This window comes from Pinus tabuliformis, chromosome 8 (assembly GCF_031772625.1).
Source record: "Pinus tabuliformis cultivar Carrire ecotype Pingquan chromosome 8, CPIR1, whole genome shotgun sequence".
Lineage (NCBI taxonomy): Eukaryota > Viridiplantae > Streptophyta > Pinopsida > Pinales > Pinaceae > Pinus > Pinus tabuliformis.
This window is the reverse complement of record NC_142294.1, coordinates 1,551,409,047-1,551,421,504: the sequence shown is the minus strand read 5'-3', so window position 1 is coordinate 1,551,421,504 and position 12,458 is coordinate 1,551,409,047. Positions and strand designations below refer to the sequence as shown.

At 33.6% G+C, this 12,458-nt stretch overlaps 1 pseudogene; it reads left to right on the top strand.

Annotated features, from left to right (window-relative positions):
• Positions 1-9,485: 9,485 nt before the first annotated feature.
• On the top strand, positions 9,486-10,854 carry LOC149241850 (homeobox-leucine zipper protein HAT1-like; annotated as a pseudogene).
• The last annotated feature ends 1,604 nt before the right edge of the window (positions 10,855-12,458 follow it).

Genomic DNA, 12,458 nt, shown 5'->3' with positions numbered 1-12,458 from the left:
AGAATTAACCCAAAGTGAGTTTTTTAGAATAAACTTGCACCTTTTTGACTTTCACAGGGGTCCGCACCCACTCCTCTAGAGACAGAGCGGGCAGGTCCGCAGATATTGTGAACAGGGGGTGCGGGACCGCAGGCAACAGTGAGAGAAAGTGCGGAACCAGAGCTTTGTTGATTTTTAATGTCTTTCTCTCATTTTCAAAGCTTGACATGAATTCCTAAGGTCTGAGACTTGCTTAGGAGGATAGTATAAGTGATGATGGACCCATACTGACTGCAAATAGTCATGGTGACAATATTTTGTGTAATAGAAAGTAAGCAATATGGGTACTCCTTGGATGAGGAGTTAGATTTTGCAGATCCAACGAGTAATCCTGCTAGAAATTTGAGTAAAACCTTAGGGAAATATGTTGAAAATATGAGTTGAAAAGTAGTTTTATTATTTTATTATTTTTTAGTCTTTTTACTTTTAGGAAGAGATTTCAGTGTAAATCACATTTAGAAAACCTTTGTCGACGCGTTTCGAACCAACTAGTGTTGTTCATCATTAGGACAAGTTGAAGAAACAGATCCAGCTTAACATTTTAAATAGTCCGAGCAGAGTCTCCAACGGCTAACTTGACCAACGACTAATTTTGACTTTAGGACCAAGGTCATAAAAATTATTATAATTTAATGGAAATTAGATAGATTAGGTAACCAATAAAAATATATAAATATATAAAAAATAATTTAAATGGTGTTAATGGTAAGTTAAAAAGTTATGTTTGATAATTAAAAATTATAAGCTGTGTAATATTTAGATGGGAATTTTCTTATAATATATATATATCTATATATATATATATATATATATATATATATATATATATATATATATATATATATATATATATATAAAGTAATATTCATAAAAGTTAGTTAGAAATAATCAAAACATTGGAACGAGAAAATTAAGTTAACTTAACCACACAAATAAATAATAATAATAATAATAATAATAATAATAATAATAATATATACAGTTTAATTAAGAAAGCAGAAGGTTGTAAAAGGTACTAATATCGAAGAAAAAAATAAAATAAATAATAAATAAATAAATAAATTATAAAAATTCATATAAAAAAATAAATAAAATAAATAAATAACGAGAAATTATATAAAAAAAAAAATTGAAATAAGAAATAAGAAATAATAAAAATAAAAATAAATAAATCAAGCGAGCGACACATTCTAAAAAGAATAAGGACAAGAACAGGATCAAAAGAAAACTACAAAGCCAAAAGGAGAAACCTTAGGAGGAAGGAAAGACACGGCTCCAAGGAAAAAGAACCGCGAAAATAAGGGAAACAAAAAAAGCTAGAAAAAGCAAGACTAGGAAGAAAGGGCAGGGATCCACCAGCTACTGATCTTCCAGCTGTCATCTCTATTGAGATTGTTTGGCCTTCCTTCAATTTCAATAGCTTCCTTGAATTTCTTTTTACTTTTTTACTCAAAAAATGGTGAATCATCCCCCATGGTTGACATCATCATATTGAATCCTATTGGTTCTTCTAAATTTTATTTTGGTTGTACATTTTTCTTAGGAGGCCCATTTTAGACCTCAAAATTCCTCTAATGCTTAGGTCTCGAAATAGATTTCAATTTGACTAGATGAAATTTTCAATCCATATCAGCTCGATACCATAGGAAAGATGATAATATAGAACGGATCTTAGAGATAATATGTGCTGGAAAATAAAATAAGTGTGCCCAATAAGTGGACAACTATTGTAGGACGACTTGTACCAAAGTGTCTACCACCAAGTGTAAGCGACTGATGAGTCCAATAATTTATTTTGTTATGGAACTTAGAAAACAACCATGCCTAATCTCCAGACCTGTAATTGTTTGGGTTTAGTCTAAAGACCAAATATGTAAACCCCTCCTTAAGAGGCCTAGATTCCATGCCAAAATAATATGTGATGTAGTCAATCTCTACTTAATCTTTGCTAGAAAAAAGAAGGATTGATTTCTACCCATTCGCCAGTAAACTTGAAGCTTCATCATATGACTCATGTTTCATTCTAAAACCACTGAGAGTACCCTAATTTTAAGTCGCCTTTATCTTCCTACTTATGTTTTCCATGTCAAGAATGAATAGTAAAGGTGATAGGGAGCATCCCTACCTAAGTCCCCTCCCAGCTCAGAAAAAATTTAAAGTGTATGCATTTATAAAGATAGTAAACCATGCTCCCATCACCCATGCCATGATCCACTCCATATTAAGTATATCTAACCCAATCTTCTAAAGAAAAATCTTAAGGAAGGACCAGTCCACACAATCGTATGCCTTATAAAGATCTATTTTCATAGCGATCACCTCCATACCCTTGGAATGTATGGTGTGAATGCATTCTTGTGTGATGGCAATAGCATCATGAATAGTTTTGTCGTGGAGAAACCTGAATTGTTCCCTGGAAATATGAACTAACAGAATCCAATTAATGTGCAACATAATGGTTTTGGAGTTGAGTTTATAAATGATATTGCACAACGAAATCAATCTAAAGTCTACAAAGAAATAAGGCTTTGGTTGCTTCAGGATGAGAGTGATGAAATTTGAATTTAGAGAACCAACAATGCATCTTATGGAATGTGATTCCTCTACAATATCTAGTAGCTTTCAACCCATAAGGTAAAAGAATTGTAATAAAAATTTCACAATCCATCCATTCAGGCCCACACACTTATCTCTACCGAAAAAATTCAACGTCGATAGCATTTCGTCCATTGTCAGTGTTTGACTCAAGACCTTCATTAGAATCATCCTGGAAAATTTTGGGATATTCCTCCCCTCCCCAAAATTGGTCTTCAATATTTACCTCTTTTTGAGCTTTTAATAGGTTTTGAAAGTAGAGTGCAACTTCTTTCTAGATCTCTAGAGTGGAATGTACCAAATTCCCATCAGCCCCATCGATATGTCAAACAATGTTTCGATTATTCCTATGGCATGCATAATGATGGACAAAATTGGTATTTCTATCCCCTTCTTTGATCCAGAGTACCCCACTCTTTAATCTCCATATATATTATCGAATTTGAATTATGTGCCTTTTCCTCCCTTGCTAATCCTTCAACCATTTCAAAATCTGCTCAGTTGGTGTCAAACGTACTAGAGTGTTCCCAATATTCCCATTTTTCTTAATAAGACTCTTAACTTCTCTGTAATTTTTATTTATTTTATGTTGCTCCCCGGTACAGACATGTCTCTTTAAAGAAATCAATTTTGAGGATACATTTTCCATAGATGATGATCCCAGAGGTATCACATACGATTTCCAGACAATAATAGCCAAATTGTTAAAATCATCTTTCTTGAGCGACAACTTGTTAAATTTAAAAGGAATACCCTTGTGAATTGGTTCCATACGTCATTTCAAAATAATCAAGCACTAGTATGAGATGTAATCCTGTTGCACCCAAGATCTTAAGTTTCCAAAATTTTGAATCAAATTCTCATGAACCATAAATCTATCTAGGCACATGCCAATGTGCTCTGAACCACTTCTTCTGTTATGTTAAGTAGGAAAAATAGGATCCGAACTGATATGAAATAAATTGTATTCGTCGTAAATGGATTGTGATTGATTAGCAATAAGGTCATATCTGCATCGTGATCCCCAACACTCCTCCTAGGAAAATGTAGCATTATAATCTCCAACGATAATGAGTGACCCAATCTTTAGTATTTCAGGTGATTCAACATGATCCCAGAAGGATCACCTCCCTTTGTATGAAGCATATAAATTCCAAATGTAAATCCTATCACCCGATCCATAGAAATGACATGTAAACAAGATACCGGCAAATTATTTATGGGCTTTTAAATTGGCCCAATTTGGGTCCCATAATGCAGTGAGACCACCATACATCCAAGATGAACCAACAATGACCATATACCAGTGAGAATAAATAAACTAGAAATTTTCAAGGGACCTCCAAGAGTCAGCCATAGTCTCTTGAATGAGAATAATTAATGGGCATATAGAGAAAAATAGGTGTGAGAGTGGAATATTATTTGCAACGTCCCCTTGTCCATGCAAGTTAAGAGAGAGTATATTCATTGTGGTTAAGTTACATAGGGCTCAACATATCCAAGGGCCTGAGGTGTAGAGGAATCATAGATATGGACATCCCGTAAATTCACAGGTCATCAAACATAAGTGTTCTACTAGTCAGTCTTCAATGAAAGTGGTTTCTACCCTTACCCCTCGTTGATGAACTGTGATGTTTTTAGTGGGCTAATAATGAGAGAGGAGGGGCATCCTTTACCCTTATGAATAGTGAGAGTGGAAAGGTCCATCGAGGGATTTAACATCAAGAAGTTGAGGTCGCTAATGAGAAAATTGTGAAGGGATGGGGGTTGAGGAGGGTCCATCAATGGGGAGGGGATATGTCCTAGAGAAGAAAAGAGATTTGGTTTGGAATCCGAGGGAGAAAGTGAGGAATCCTTCGTGTCCATAAGCAACGAATTCTTAGGAATATGAAGTGGGCGAGGGGGAACAGGGGACGAGGGAGAGTTTGAGGGGGAGGGAACTACCATGGGAACAACACAAAAAGATAATGGATCCCTATCTAAGGAGTAATTTTGTGGCTATGGTAAAGTGGTAAGGCCTTGCCTAAACCAGTAGGATTTAGGGGGGTAGGTGAGAATGGAGGTGTAACAGGTAGACTAGTAATAGCATTATATTAAAGCATAGATAGATCCTCAGAAGAAATAGATGTACATTTTTCATTTTCAGAGTAAAGGTGTTGCTGGGATGTATGCCCACCCAATTGTGATGTATGTCAACCGTAAAGCACTCCATTTTTCCTATGATATTTCTATGGATACACTTTCAGAAGGTGTCCTATGTGGTGACATAATAGGGATTTGAAGGGGATGCCCTAGTAGAATATTATTTATCTGGTCTGAATTGAGTCCCAAGCCAGGTCGATGTTATCGGGATGTCCCCCATCATAATTTACTTTGACCAATATCCATGCAACCCTCTTGTTACGAGAACCCAAACTATGAGGATCCACAAAGATGAGATGACCGACTGCATTCCCAATCTCCATCATTGCATGATGAGTCCATAATTCTAAAGACAGGTCAGAGAACTAAACCCAAACCATGTTATTTCATGGCATCTCCAATTGTGTTTTAAATCCAACTTACCATCTAATCAATTGTAGAATTCTTTGCCCACGAACCCAAGTAGTCTTCAGTATGCAACATGAATCAACCCTCAATAAAAAGTGGAAACTATACCAAGAATTCACCAGTCTTCTTACGTTAGGAGTATATCCCAAAATAGGTGACAACAAAGTCAATAACCAGTCTGCCATGTCTATATCTTGAGTACCTATAAACATACATTGTTTGATGGGAGCCTTCTTCTTTAAACTTTCCACCCATTCCCATAAAACATCATGTCCAAATCCAAGTAGTTTTGTTTCTACAATAGTTTTCATATTTTTTTTTTGGTGTCTTCTCCTTTCTGTAAAATTCATGGAATTTCACCTTCATGAAGTGTCCTACTTTGACAATGGTGGGACTTTTGTCTCCTGGATGGTTAGCAACATAGAGGGATGTGGACATGGTAGAGTCACCCCATCTATGGCATGTTTTCGAGGAGAGAAATTTCACTTGGAATCCAAGGTGGCACAAATGAAGGCCTCCTATAGAGTGACATATGCATCCAGCATTTCGAACCCATGATCCATATCCCCGGGAAATGAAAGAAAAAATGTAAGTAAAGTAAAACAATAGGTGGTGCCCTTCGAGTGCATAAATAGTAATCAAAGTAATATCCCATGGGGGACTGTGAGTAGTTGTGATCCCCTTGATAGTCAGTAAATCCTCCACCACAGATAATACCAATATTCGACTGACCAACACCCCTAGGGATCCAAAATATTACCCCTACCAACGAAGTATTAAAAGCAAGCGTTAAATGCCCTCCACCTAGAAACAATCTTGCTGGAACCGAGACCAGAAAATTCCTGCACCATAACCTCTACTAGATATGTCTGAAAAAAGTATGCCTCCATATCGAAATGGAAGTGTCTCGAAACAACCGAAAACTTTCCCTCCATCGAAAATCTGCTGTCAAGAAAAAACATTGTGTGCCAAAAAGTAATTTATGACTCATTAACCCAATAAATGAGTACCCGACCTAAAAATAGTGAGTCGCTGCAAAAGTTTGCATTTTCCAACCATCCACTTAGCCACCTTGTAGTTTAGGCATCGAACACCTAGGTCATCCAGGTTTGAAACCAAAGAGGAAAAAACATCGAAAGTATGAGAAAATGACAAGGTACGAGTACCCGAAACTTAGCAACATATGCAACACCTGCATCCACTACATTTCCACCATTTGTGACAACATCTAATGTGAAAATATTTGAAGGGCCTGTTTATAACAAAAAAAGAGACAAAATTTTCCTACATACATGAGTTAGACTTTCCACAAGTAGCCTCCTCTGGGTGCTACATGTGTAAAGAGCTCCAAACCCTGTAGGGCTCGACAAGTTACACATCTAGTGTTTTCGTCTCGTGTAGCCAAGAGTCAAAACATCCATGTGATATAAGATGAATATCACACAAATGAGGAGGCTAATGATTTGTATCAATTCCACAACATGGGTGGATCAGATTGTGATATAGTAAAAACTTCAGAAGATCATTTAAAACGTTTTGGCACCCATAATATGAAAATACCTCGGTATCCAAACTCCGGTCTATACCCACACTGCACTGCCTTATCGATTACCTTGTCTCATTTCAAATCATATGGCTTTGCCACATGTTTTCATAAACTCAAAACTATTGGGTATCTATATGCCTCTAACTATAAAAAACTAGAGCGACCACCAATGGTATCCAAATCACAGTACTGCATCTCTCCTTGGCTCTCATGCATATCTCCTCTTAATGACCTCATCACAAAGCGACAAATGACTCCTCCTTGAAGTGGATTACTCCTCTTGAAGCTTATTACTCCAAGCTCCTTGAAGTTGATTATTCCTATGAGTCATCCACTATGTCATGCCCATTCATTATGCTTACAAGTGATTAGATCGATTTGCATGCACTCCAACCCCAATATATCTCCCTGCACGCTACAAGTGGTGGAATTGGGCTACACTAAGTGACATAAATATATCAATATTGAAAATCAATTATATATATAATGAAATATGAATTGCAGTGATTTCTATTTATTGTTTTTATCGGTGAATAATTAAGAGGAGATGGGAAGTACATTTAATTAGTAACATAGGCGGAAACCAAAAAAATATCCCAATAGTTATTTGTTATCCTTATCTGTAAAGAAATTAACCAATCTTTGATTGCGGAAATTGAATTCTATTTAATAATTATATATATCTATATCTATATATATATATAGATAATGATATTTTATCTTTATTGGTAAACCCTTCAACAAATTATTGAATGAGGATTTTTTATTTAAATATTAAGCCCTTTGAAAAGTACAAAAAAATTGTAAATTTTTAATTAATTATAATGTTTATTATATATACAAAAATATTATAAAAAATCTTATAATATTTAAATTTTTATATTTTTCTTTTAAATTATGTATTAGTGATAGTTCTTAAAACTAAATTAAATTTATAAGTTATCACTTTATAGTCTAATATCATCATGGAAAAGTAATATAATAATAAATCTAATTCTCATCTTTCTTGGTTGATTTTTAAAAGAATTTGATACATTATTTATAACTAGCTTTTGAACAGAGTAAAAAAAATGTTACTTTTTAGTTGGTATAAAAATAAGGAAGTATTGATGGAAGATGTTAATTTTGATATTGGAGTTAAGCATAGTTGTGCCTTGTCTACCCCTTTTTTTGCAATACATATTTAGAAGTTAGAAAATTGTGTGGAATGTTACCTTTATTCTTGTATACATTATTGTTCATAGTCATCATTCTTTTCTCTTTTTTCATAATATATTGTTATTATGCCGAGATGTGCATGTGAGCCTAACAAGCAAGTAAGAATTCTATGTCTAAGTATTCAGACATTACTACAAGTATGACCTTTAGCATTGGTAAACTAAATGTTAAAATTAAAAGATCTTTCAGATTAATATTAATTTTCTAAAGAATAATGGAAATTTGGAGGAAGTGAGGTCATACATATATCTCAAAATTAATGTATAACATATAATTAATTAAATCTATCTTGGATAAATAGATGGTGTCAAATTTATTTTAGCATTAAAAAAATGAAATTATGTAAATTATTGACTATAGGATAAAATCAAACACATTATTTCTATTACTATCTTATATAATTATGATGTTTGGGATGGAACATCCTATTTTGGAGAAATATCAAGCAAATTCAAAAGATTTTCATAATTTATATAATCTTAAAATTAAAATGGAATGAAATAATAGTAGTGATAAAAGAAAGTCTTGCTCCATTGTGAACATGACTATGACTAACTACTTAATATACATAAGAAATATGAGAGATATAGGGTTTTTTAACATTATGTCAAACTCTAGTCAAAGAAAAAGTGGAATAAAAATACCATACCTTAACTAAACCATTGTAAATCCGAAGAAAAAAGCCATCTATAAACTATTAAAAATACTATTAATATAAATTTAAAAATAAAATGTGATGCTATCAAAAATTAAAAGATATTATAACTTACGAAGAAAAAATTAATACGAATATAGATAGTTTGAATAATCATTTAATTCAGTTAAAATGATGAAGAAAATGAACATTAAATCTTGATTTTAAATTAGATTAAAAAATATGACTTCATTATTCATAATAATTAAAATTATGAATATTTTATAAATTTTTAACCACTTCTTTTTATAATTTATAAATATAATCATAAAATTTTAAAATAAATTAAATAATTTCTTTGTTTTCATAAAATTTAATAAATAAATAAATCAATATATATAATTTTAGAAGAATAATAATATATTAATAAAATATTGAATCGATTTATCGGATCTTCTTCCGTTTTGAAGAAGAAATTCGTTTATTTCAAAAATCTATTATTTAAATCTAAATTATTATCTCACCTCGTGAACTTGATAAATGTTGGTGTGGGAAATTGTAGAATTTGCAAAAACTTTTCCAAAACGATGTCATATGAACTTCGTTTTCTTGTGAAACGATGTCATTGTTTTACTGATACTGTAAACCCTGTCTTTGTTGGCCCTGACGGGTCAAACTGATACAATGTTAGGCTGGGAACACCCTAAAAACTGTCACCGAGCAACTACATTGTGTTTGACTGTCAACCTTTTATTGTCTTAAAAGGTAAATGATTATTATTATAATCATTGTTAAGTATTGAGGAGTCAGGCCGGACTCTAGATCCATCGCCCATTCGCAATACCTTTTCTGCTTGCTTCGATCATTTCCACTCTATCGAAACCTTAGGCAAAACAAAGGGTTATGGATCAGAATTGCATTGCAGACCTTTCTTTACGTTTGGGTATCGGTGATGGGACAGCCATCAGAGAAAATGATGGAATATACGTTCCACAAAGAAATCTGAATGGGCCTCCTCTGCAGTTAGATCTGTTTCCAGTGGCCCCTGCCCCTGACTCTGGCCTCCGCACTTTGCCATGGGAGAATACCTCAGCATCCATTGGTATATTCCTGCACTTTTTAACCCTTGCTAAATCTAATCGTCAACAACGGATTGAATTTTATTATAATGGTGTTTTGATTGATACGGCTCTTCATTTAATGGTTATTTTTATCATAATAACGATAATCCTCGTGTGCAGGAACCGATGGTGTCGGTAAGGTGAGATCAGAGAGAGAAGCGAAGGATCCGATCCAGGGGGTAGCTGTGTCATGGCGATCCGATGCCAACAAATTCCCTGCGTCATGTTTCTCCAACGATGATGCACGCGCCATTAATGTGTCCTCATCCAATAGTACTGTGGATTCCAACGCGACTAACCCTAGGAACGGGTATGCCGAGATGAAGCGAAAACAGGGTGATGGCCAGGAGTTGGAGAATGACCGAGTTTTGGTTGAGGGTACTCGGCGATGTAGAAGAAGAGGGCTCTTCCACGAAGAAGCTTAGACTATCCAAAGAGCAATGTGCTCGTTTAGAAGAAAGCTTCAGAAAGAACACGGTACCCGAACCTGTAAGTCTCTATTCACACTGCACAATATTCATTTATCGTTTGTGTTTCCTCATGACTTGAGCTGCTGTAACTTCTTATTCTTCCACAGAAGGAAAAACAAGCGTTGGCCTTACAGTTAAATCTCCGTCTTCGACAAGTTGAGGTGTGGTTCCAGAATAGACGAGCAAGGTTAGCTCGTGTCCTTTATTTATTCATTGTATTTTGCATGTCCACATTCATGTGGAAAGTCCCGTTTTGGAATCAACAGCTACATAATTTGGAATGTAACTATGAAGAATGACCTGGAAATTAAATGTTTAGCAAATTTATAATTCGGAAAAATTTTGTTCTGATGGAGATCCTATTGTGTTGAGAGTTTTGTAGACCGATTTCTGTTATAATGTAATTAAATATTATGAATATGTTCCAGGACGAAGCTTAAGCAAACAGAAGTGGACCGCGAGCTTCTGAAAAGATATAATGAGCTACTTGCAGATGAGAACAGAAAACTTCACACAGAGCTGGAGAAACTGAAAGCTTTAAAAATGTCCCCACCTCTCAGATCTGCGTCCACCCTTACTATGTGCCCCTCCTGTGGAAGAGTTCCAGCCGCCGACAATAGCAGCCACTTCACTTGGGCCAAATCTGGATCTTTGTTTTTAAGCAGCGATTTCCGGCAATGAATGGTTGGGTATTGATCAGAATTTCGCTCAAATGGCTCAACATTTTAGGTTCTCGTAAAATGTTTATTTTGTGAAACATTTAGGGTTTTTTGTATTTTCTTTATTAATTGTATTGTGGTTCAGAAAGCGCTCAAGTCTCTGTTAATTCATTGAATTAGAATTAGATGGAGTATCTTGACAAAGCAATGAAGGAAGATATAGCTGTACTGAGTAGGAGTCAATAAAATAAACATGGTATATAAAATTCGACATTCGACTGTTTATGTGAGATCATCTCTTTCTCTGACCCTTCCTGTGTTTATGAATTTAGTTTTGATTTTTATTATCAATTTAAAATTGTATAAATGTATAATAATCGTTTTCATTTATTATCATTTTTAATAAAATACAATACAGACTTATCTTATTCATGTGCATTGTAAAAATCGTCGTTCCTCACTAAAAGAATTACTTATTATCTGGTTAGATGCATATTAATGGCGATTAGATAACACCATTAACACAATTTTTTCTTTGAATGTTCCATCATTGAGTTAGACAACTAGGAAAACAGGTGTTTGTTACACTATTTGATGTTTTTTACATTAAAATGATATATTAAATAAAAAGATTTTTTGGAAAAAAAATTGGTAGGGATTTATGGAAATTACCAGTTTGACAAATAAACTCTTCATAAATAAGTATTTTATTTGTTTTTGAGTGTGTTGAATCCTTATATATAGTCAAAAATTAGTTTAAATAAGACAAATCAAAATTATCTAACTTAAAAAAAACTTTAAAAAATCACACTTAAAACTATTCCAACTAAAAAATTTATTATTTTATCATATTTTAGAGATCTTATAAAATTATTTTATTACTAATTAATTTTTAAAAACATTTTAAAATTTTACCCAAGAAACCAAATATTTTGAAATTGTTTAGTTAAAATAGTATAACATAATCTCTTATTTTAATGATATTAAAAGTGCAAACCAAATGTTTTGAAATTGTTTAGTTTAAATATTATAACATAATCACTTGTTTTAATGATTTAAGAAACCATGAATTGATAAATTGGGGATAAACCCAAGATGCATAAGAAACCATGAATTGATAAATTGGGGAGACTTGTATGTTGCTATCCAAGAAAAACATGCTCTTTGTACTACATGAGGTATCTTATTCTTAAATGATTCTCTTATCCTTTATTTCAATGCAAGATTGGGTGCAGTACTAATAGCTATGTTGAGTTAATGGATCTAAAGATCTTAATGGAAATGGTGGCAGACATGGAGGTGACAAAAATTGTTTATTTTTGGTGACTATGATGTGGTTATACATTAGATGAAGGGCTACTACAAAATGGGGAATATTAATTTGCACCTTATGCTAGCTTAGATGAAAAAAATGGAGACATTGTTTTCCAGTATATCCTATCATCATGGTTGTAGAGAACCTAACACAAGAGTTGGTGATTCATTAAAATGACTACTTCTTGGAGTCAAACAAGTGTGATCCTGGAGGTCCAAGGAGGAATCAACCAGCTAGAAAGCTTGAAGATAATAGTTGGAGTTGAAAGTTGTTTACTAATTGTTGAGTAGTAGGATGTTAAAATTATGGTT